This window comes from Pristiophorus japonicus, unplaced genomic scaffold, assembly GCF_044704955.1.
Source record: "Pristiophorus japonicus isolate sPriJap1 unplaced genomic scaffold, sPriJap1.hap1 HAP1_SCAFFOLD_201, whole genome shotgun sequence".
In the NCBI taxonomy this organism is placed as follows: domain Eukaryota; kingdom Metazoa; phylum Chordata; class Chondrichthyes; family Pristiophoridae; genus Pristiophorus; species Pristiophorus japonicus.
Window position 1 is genome coordinate 234317 of NW_027251705.1, and position 8185 is coordinate 242501.

Here is an 8185-nt window from a genome sequence, read left to right on the forward strand (position 1 = left end):
CGCACTAGGTCCGTGCAACAGAGCTGGTCTCCAGTCGTCTTGGTTAACCCTTGCCACTGGACCAAGACCTTGCTCTGACAAGCCCATGTGGTGGCTGGTGTGCAACGGCCACCACACGCTAAAAAAATCCACGCACAGGCATCTTCCACCCTTCAACATCCCGAATATTAGGTCCTTCTTGAAACACCTGTGAACTCATCCCTTTTCGGCGTGGAAGCAAGTCATCCTCGTTTGAAGGGACTGCCTATGATGATGATGATGCACATGGGTGTTTGAGAAAAGCTAAGGTTGTTAACTTTCCATTGTTTAGTACAATCACATAAAATGTATTACTTTGCACCTTCCTGTCATGTTATCTATTCTTGGTTGCCGGGTGGCAACTCGCCTTTTCAGTTGCTTGTTGATGAATGGGAAGACATGAATTGACCGGGATCAATGATGCAATGGATGGTTGGTTGGTTATAGGGTTGCTTTGTTTTAGTGGGATTGCGGAGGGGGGCGAGGAGAGTGGCTGTTGGGTGTGATTGCTACATGGGTCCAGTGGTGGCATCTCACTGAACCTTACAGCTATAAGGGAACCACTGGTATCCTGGGCAACAATGTGAGAGGCTGATGCTGCATTGGGATTACCATATTCCTCTTCCTCCTCGAATTAGCCCGCAGACAGTGTGTGCTCAGCGCCTTGTTGCTCCTGCAGCTCCAATCCTCGCTGCTATTCAAGGATGTGCAGAGCGCAGCACACCATGATCATTCTGGACACTGGCTGGTGCGTACTGAACGGTGCCTCCAGATCTGTCCAGGCACCTGAAGTGTATCTTGAACATGTCGATTGCTTGCTAAGTGACACATCTGGTTATCATTGGCTTTTGTTGTACTGCTCTTGGGCTTCAATGGTGGGTTTCTCACAGGTGTCACCTACCAAGTTTGAAGCGGGTGTCCTGTGTCTCCTGGCCGTCATGCTTTAAGTCTGCTAGCAGGTCCAAAGACGTTAGTGAGCTTGGACTACTGCAGGATGAAAGCACGGTGGCAGCTCTCCAGGAATCTTACAGACACCTGCATGAACATTTCTTGAGGTTGTACCTCAGCTGCACATTGATGCAATGGAAGCCCTTGTGGTTGATGAATACTCCAGGTTGATCTGAGGTGCACGGATTGCCACATGTGTGCAGTCGATGACACCCTGCACCTGTGGGAAGCCAGCCAGAGACGCAAACCCGAGTGCTCACTCATTCTGACAAGCATCATCTCAGGCGAAGTTGACACAATTGCCGGCCCTGGCAAACAGGACATCACTCACCTTTCTTATACATTTGTGAGCTGCCGACTGGGAGATCCTGGATATGTCTCTGGTCGCAACTGGAACGATCCAGAGGAAAAAAGGTTGAGGGCTGTGGTCACTTTTACAGCCAATGGTAATGCCACCAGCTCCAGCAGGGAGCAGGTTGTCTTCGAGGAGGCTGCAGATATCTGCCAGCACCTGACGCGACAACCTGAGCCTCCTGAGATACTGCTGTTCGGAAATGTCAAGGAAACTCAGCCTCTGCCTGTGCACCCTGTTTCGTGGGTAGTACCCCCTTTCTGCTGCTCCCCTTCTATTGCTTCCTCCCTGCCGCACTCTGCCCCTCCCCCACTCTGCCCCTCCCCATCTCTGCGCCCCCCCCCCACACTCTGCCCTTCCCCCAATCTGCTGTCCAGCTACAGGTCTCTCAAGAGCAGTTGTGATAGATGATCAGTTCATGAGGAGAGGGAATAATTTACAACGACAACTAGCATGGAGCCAGGAAGGGTAGTTGGGTGGCCAGCAGTTTGCTGGGTGGGGGTCAGGAGAGCAGGAGCTGGGTCTCATGGACACGATGAGATCAGAGAGTGCAGGAGGGAAGATAGGAGAGAAACTAGACAAAGGCACAGAATCAGGACTCGGGTAGGGAAGAGCCTAGGGGCAGGTTAGGCCCAGTGTCCTAGGGGAAGGTGCGGATGCAGCAGAGGCAACTGATGGTCTCAATCTTAGTGACAAAGAAGTCATAGAATCAGTGAATGGTTACAGCACGGAAGGCCATTTGGCCCATCAAACCCGTGCTGGCTCTCTGCAAAACTCGCCCTTTCCCTGTAACCCTGCAAAATTGTTTTATTTCAGGTATTTATCCAACTCCCTTTTGAAAGCTGTGATTGAGTCTGCCTCCACCACCCTTTCAGGCCGTACATTCCAGATCCTAACCAGATCAATTAGCTCTCCGCACTCGTTGTTACATGTGAGGATGGAGGCGGCAGAGGAGAGGGGTTTATGAGAAGGTTGATAGTGGAGAAAAGTAGCCCGGTTGTCTTTGTTCGGGATGATCCTGGAGTAGTGGGTGGCTTTGCCAGAGGAGAGTGAGGATAAATAGCACTTGATGTGGTCCTGCCAGATCTGGTGATGGATGGCTAAACTAATTGTGGGCCAGATATGCTCAATCTGTGTCCCTTGGACATGAATGATCAAAGGTGGAAGCCATGCCAGAGGAACATAAGAACATAAGAAATTGGAGCAAGAGTAGGCCATTTGCCCCTCAAGCCTGCTCCGCCATTCAATAAGATCATGGCTGATCTGATCTTGGGCTCAGCTCTACTTCCCTGCTCGCTCCCCATAACCCTTTACTCCCTTTTCGTTCAAGATCTGTCTATCTCCACCTTAAATATATTCAATGTCCCAGCCGCCACAGCTCTCTGGGGCAATGAATTCCCAGATTTACAACCCACTGAGAGAAGAAATTCCTCCTCATCTCAGTTTTAAATGGATGACCCCTTATTCTGAAACAATGCCACCTAGTTCTAGATTCCCCCACGAGTGGAAACATCCTCTCTGCATCTACCTTGTCTAGCCGCCTCAGTATCTTATATGTTTCAATTAGATAACATCTCATTCTTCTAAACTCCAATGAGTCTAGGCCCAACTTACTCAACAATTCTTCATAAGTCAACCCCTTCATTTCAGGAATCAACTTAGTGAACCTTCTCCGACTGTACGCAATAGTCTAGGTGTGGCCTCACCAATACTGACTGCTTTGCTTTTATACTCCATCCCCTTAACAATAAAGGTCAACATTCCATTTGCCTTCTTGATCACTTGCTGTAACTGCATACTAACTTTTTGTGCTTCATGCACAAGGACCCCCAGGTCCTTCTGTACTGTACCATTTTGTAATTTCTCTCCATTTAAATAATAATTTGCTTTTTTATTTTTGCTGCCAAAGTGGATAACCTCACACTTTTCCACATTATACTCCATCTGCCAAATGTTTGCCCACTCACTTAGCCTTTCTATGTCCCTTTGCAGATTATTTGTGTCCTCCTTACAACTTGCTTTCCCACCTACCTTTGTATCATCAGCAAATTTGACTACATTACACTCAGTCCCTTCATCCAATCATTAATATAGATTGTAAATCGGCCCCAGCACTGATCGCTGTGACACCCCACTAGTTACTGTTTGCCAACCGGTAAATGACCCATTCATTGCGACTCTCTGTTTTCTGTTAGTTAGCCAATCCTGTATCCATGCTAATATATTATCCCCAACCCCATGAATGTTTATCTTGTGCAGTAACCTTTTATGTGGCACCTTGTCAAATACCTTCTGGAAATCCAAATTCACCACGTCCACTAGTTCCCCTTTATCTATGCTGCTCATTACATCCTCAAAGAACTCCAGCAAATTTGTCAAACATGATTTCCCTTTCATAAAACCATTCTGACTCTGCTTGACTGTATCATGCTTTTCCAAATGTCCTGCTACTGCTTCCTTAATTATGGACTCCAGCATTTTCCTAACAACAAATGTTAGGCTAACTGGTCTATAGTTTCCTGCTTTCTGTCTGCCTCCTTTTTTAAATAAAGGCATCACATTTGCGGTTTTCCAATCTGTTGGGACCTCACCAGAATCCAGGAATTTTGGTACATTGCTACCATTGCAACCACTATCTCTGCAGCCACTTCTTTTAAGACCCTAGAATGCAATGCATCAGGTCCTGGGGACTTGTCCACCTTTAGTCCCAGTTGTCGGTAACTTGGAAGAGAGCTTTTTTCAGGAATGGATGCATAAGGAGTTCGGGGGTGCAAGGAATGGGTTGGAAATGACCTAATCAGTGATCAAATGGAAAGATCAAGGGTCTGGCTGTGAATATGGGTCGGGGATTTCTATGGAGAGAGGCGTTTGGGGATCACAGCAGGCAGTGAATTGAGAGGAAAGAGAGCGAGGATTGCTGAGATGGAGATTGAAATCACCAAGGATGGTGATTTTAACAGCTGTAAATTTCTATGATTCTATGATTCTCGGATGAGGAATTGTCCGATGCAGAGGATGAGAGAGGAAAGCAGGATGTCTATCTTAATGACAAATTCGGCGTAAGGCTTGGGTGGGGTTGGTAGAGAAGGCAGATTCTAAAAAGCGAGATATCAGAGTCATGGAGTGGTTGAGGTATCAGACGAATAGGGGAGAGACCAAGGTGTAATTTGTGGTAAGAGCCACACTACTACACTGGCAGTTTGGGTGGAGCAGGTGGTGAAGGGAAAAGCCAGGCAGGGAGGCGTCAGTAAGGGGCAAGGTCTCACCACCAGTGAGCCAAGTTTCAGTGAAAGCCATGATGTCAATGCAATCATCCACAATAAGGTCGTAGATGGCAAGGGCCTTGTTCATGAGTGAGTGGACATTCTAGAGGGAGGTGTGGAGAAGAGCAGTGATTGTATATCCACAGGCAAAGTCCAAGGGAGCAGTACTATGTGAGGTGATCGGGATGGGAAGTTGGTGCGAAGTTTGTCCGTGGCGGTGCACTGGGTGGGAAGGAAGAGGATGAAGCAGCTTGGGTTGCTACTTGTAGGGAGGCAATGATAGATTCCTCGATAGACCATTCCAGAGAAGCACAGAGGAAAGCCATGGGCTTATCCAAGGGGAATACAACTTGCTACAGTGCCAGGAGGATAGGCTGGGTTGGAGTCGGGATTGAGGGGCCAAATGAGAGTTGAGAAATGAAAGATGACAAGACTGGGTGATGGGAAGGGGAGTAGACAGGAGAGAAAGGCTGGAGAGAGGCCTGTGGACGTGTCGTTTGCAAAAACATTATTCGGACAGCTGTCGTTCCCCAATGGAGGTGGACTGAGGAGTGGCTCCCTGCAACTCCATGATGGGGCCCAGAAGCTAAAATCAAATAAAAGTATTTGAAAATGTTGACCTGCCGCTCAGGGAACAGAGGGTAAACTCTGTGAAGGTAATCAGTCCCTTCAGGATCAATCACCTCTGTGTTCATTATTCATGGCAGAATTCCTGGGCGTGTCCTGGAAAGCCCCCGACATGCCCCCAGTCAGTGCGATATAATGGGGCAGGTCTGAGCAGGGCAGCCCCTCCATTGAGCACAGTTTCCCAGGGAAGTTGAAATGGGTGGAAATTCTGCTGATCTGGCTCCGCACTAATCGCAGCCAGCAGTCACATTGCAGTTCTTCACTTCCCCACAGATCAGAATCGACCCTCGTAAATCCTTTTAAAGGGAATTAGACAGATGCTTGAAAAGGAGAAAGATTAAAGAGTGCGGGGAGTGAGCAGCAGTGGGATTAGACCAGGTGGCTGATGTGGCTCAATTTTTACCTGTAAAGGCCACTGCTTCTTACCCTCACAGCTGTCGAGTGCAGGCTCCACCCAGTCAGCTATTAAAATAGCTTAGGGTTCCTGAATACATCACAGGACTCCGAATTACATTTATTCATGAGGTTCCTTCTGAGTCAAACAAGTGCCTCAATAGCACAAGAAAACATCAGCATTACGATGTCCGTGTGCCTGTGAACGAGCAGGAACTTTACTGCTTGGATTTTAACCCCATTCCGTCCAGTCACTGCCGGGCAGGAGGTAAAAGTCTCCCTAATCTGTGTGTGTCTTTGCTCCAATGCAGCAAGGAACTTCAACCCCTCCCCAGGAGTGTAAAGATGTGACCAATTAATTTACTATAAGGTGTTGTTATGTGTCCTGCCCCACACTGTCGAGGAGGATCACCTTTACTATTACTGGTTCCCAGTCCCACTACTGAATTAATATTGGGCCAAATCGCTTCTCGGCCTTTTGGCTATGATCAAGTGTAGTATCTGTTCCTATCAGTTTAATATCCCCTATGGGGACATGATATTGAATTGATTTTTGGACAGGGAGCTGGATCAGGGGCATGCCCCGTCCACTCTATGCACCGACCTGGTATTGCAATATTTCCAGGAACGGTGCAACTTCGCCTCTCGGCCTTTTGGCCTAAGATCAAACACATTGGCGCAAAGTGATCTTTGGCGTTAGAGTTGATCTGGACCGATAAAAAAAATAAATAAATAAATAAAAAATATTGGGCCAAATCTTGCTGGAGTGGGGCATCTCGCACCATGTGCCGTGAGTTAGACTTTTCCTGTCCCCTTCAGCTCAAAGGTTTTTTGCGCCGTAACTTGTTGGAAATTTGAGCTCATAGCGGTACGGCGAGAGCAATGGGGCGTTGTAGAACCTTAGGGGGCAAAATTGCCCCTTTTTATAGCCCTGTTAGCGCCTCCTGATCACAAATCTGGCAGGCCGCCATCTTTTTCCATTGGCTGACCCGCGTGTTAGCTCGACGATGGCGGCCCTAGCATGGTCCATACCGCCATCGTGCAGCCAGACATTCCGTCTTGTGTGCCGGGTTGCTGGTCTGGTCTCATTCTGCCCTGATGGTCAAGTGGTGGCCACAATAAGGCTATGCAGCGTGCACAATGGCTTTCCCCTTTAATGAAACTCTGTGAAGGTAATCAGTCCCTTTAGTAAGCGCTACGCGGAGTATCCACATAGCGCTGGATTCAGCGCTGTGCTACCGCTCCGGCACTGCCTCCAAAGGAAATGGCGTGCGGGAGACAGCGCTCTGCTCCCTTTCATGGGCGGTAGGCCCAATTCTGCGTCATGGCAGGTCTTCCAGGCCCGGCGATAAAAGTCCCGGCTCCAGAAGATTACGGCCGCCGATTAGGGCAATTTCACAACCTTAATGGACAACGGGACCAAATGTCTAAATCCTTAACCAAGGAGATTTAAGGATTGAGAACTATGAATGACTGAGAACTGTGTGTATTCAATGCCAACAAAAGATTGGATTAAGAGAGAGACGAAAGAGACAGGAAGGAAAAGCAAGCAAAAAACTGACATTTTAAATGTAACATTTGTAAAATCTCCAAAAGCAATTTAATACCTGACAGAATGAGACTTCACCACTCAATGATTCACTTTCTGGGCCAGGGAGGTTGACTGGCACTTATTAACAATGATCACATTATTAAAAGGGTACCTACGCCATTAATTACTTTTCTGAGCAGAGTTTAATGGACAATTAATGCACAAATGCAGAAACGTCAGGAAACTCACGGGGAGATTCAGGGTGAGATATTGTTTTTGCGAAGCTAATGGTGGAGTATCTTGCGGCAATGTGCAATTCACAGGCTGTCTCTCCCTCGCCACAAGATGTCGGCCGATTTGTACATTAATAGTGGCGTGCGGCATTCACATAATTACTGTTTCAGCAAATTCCGGCCCAGCACCTACATTATTAATACATGCTAATTCATGCACATCGCTGTATTAGCTTTGTTAACTAAAATTGTAGAATTCACAACAGTAAGTACCATAGCTTAAAATTTCACAAAACTTACACAGTATAACTGAAGTGCCAAGAATCACTACAGACAGCAGGATGGAGAGACCCAGGAGAATGTAGATGACCAGAGATGACTGTTTTCCTCGGACAGACTCTGCTGATCGCACACCATGTCCTGTAAAGTGCAAGTGCAAGTCATCACTGAAAGGATTAGAGGGAACCGCCTTGTGAAAAAGACTCCAAACCTTTTCTCATTTGGACCTGGAGAAGAGGCAGAGGAGCCAAGTCTTGGTGTCAACACCGTAATTTTTAAAACTTTGCACGATTGGGCCTATCGAACGCACGTAACTTCAATTCAAGAACAAGCGGAGCAGACTCGAGGGACTGAATGGCCTATTTCTGCTCCTGCTCCTATTTCTTATGTTTATTCATCAACAGCAGGTTAGAGATCGAAACTGGGCAAAATTGAAGTGACGCACGTTATGGACAGTTACAAACAACAGTCACAAAGTACCATTTACTCGGGTACTCTGCAAGGTACAAGGAATAAAGACCATTCGTTCATCTCACACCTC

General features: G+C 47.3%; 1 pseudogene; it reads left to right on the forward strand.

The window, feature by feature from the left end:
- Positions 1–6063: 6063 nt before the first annotated feature.
- Positions 6064–6242, forward strand: LOC139244068 (U2 spliceosomal RNA; annotated as a pseudogene).
- The last annotated feature ends 1943 nt before the right edge of the window (positions 6243–8185 follow it).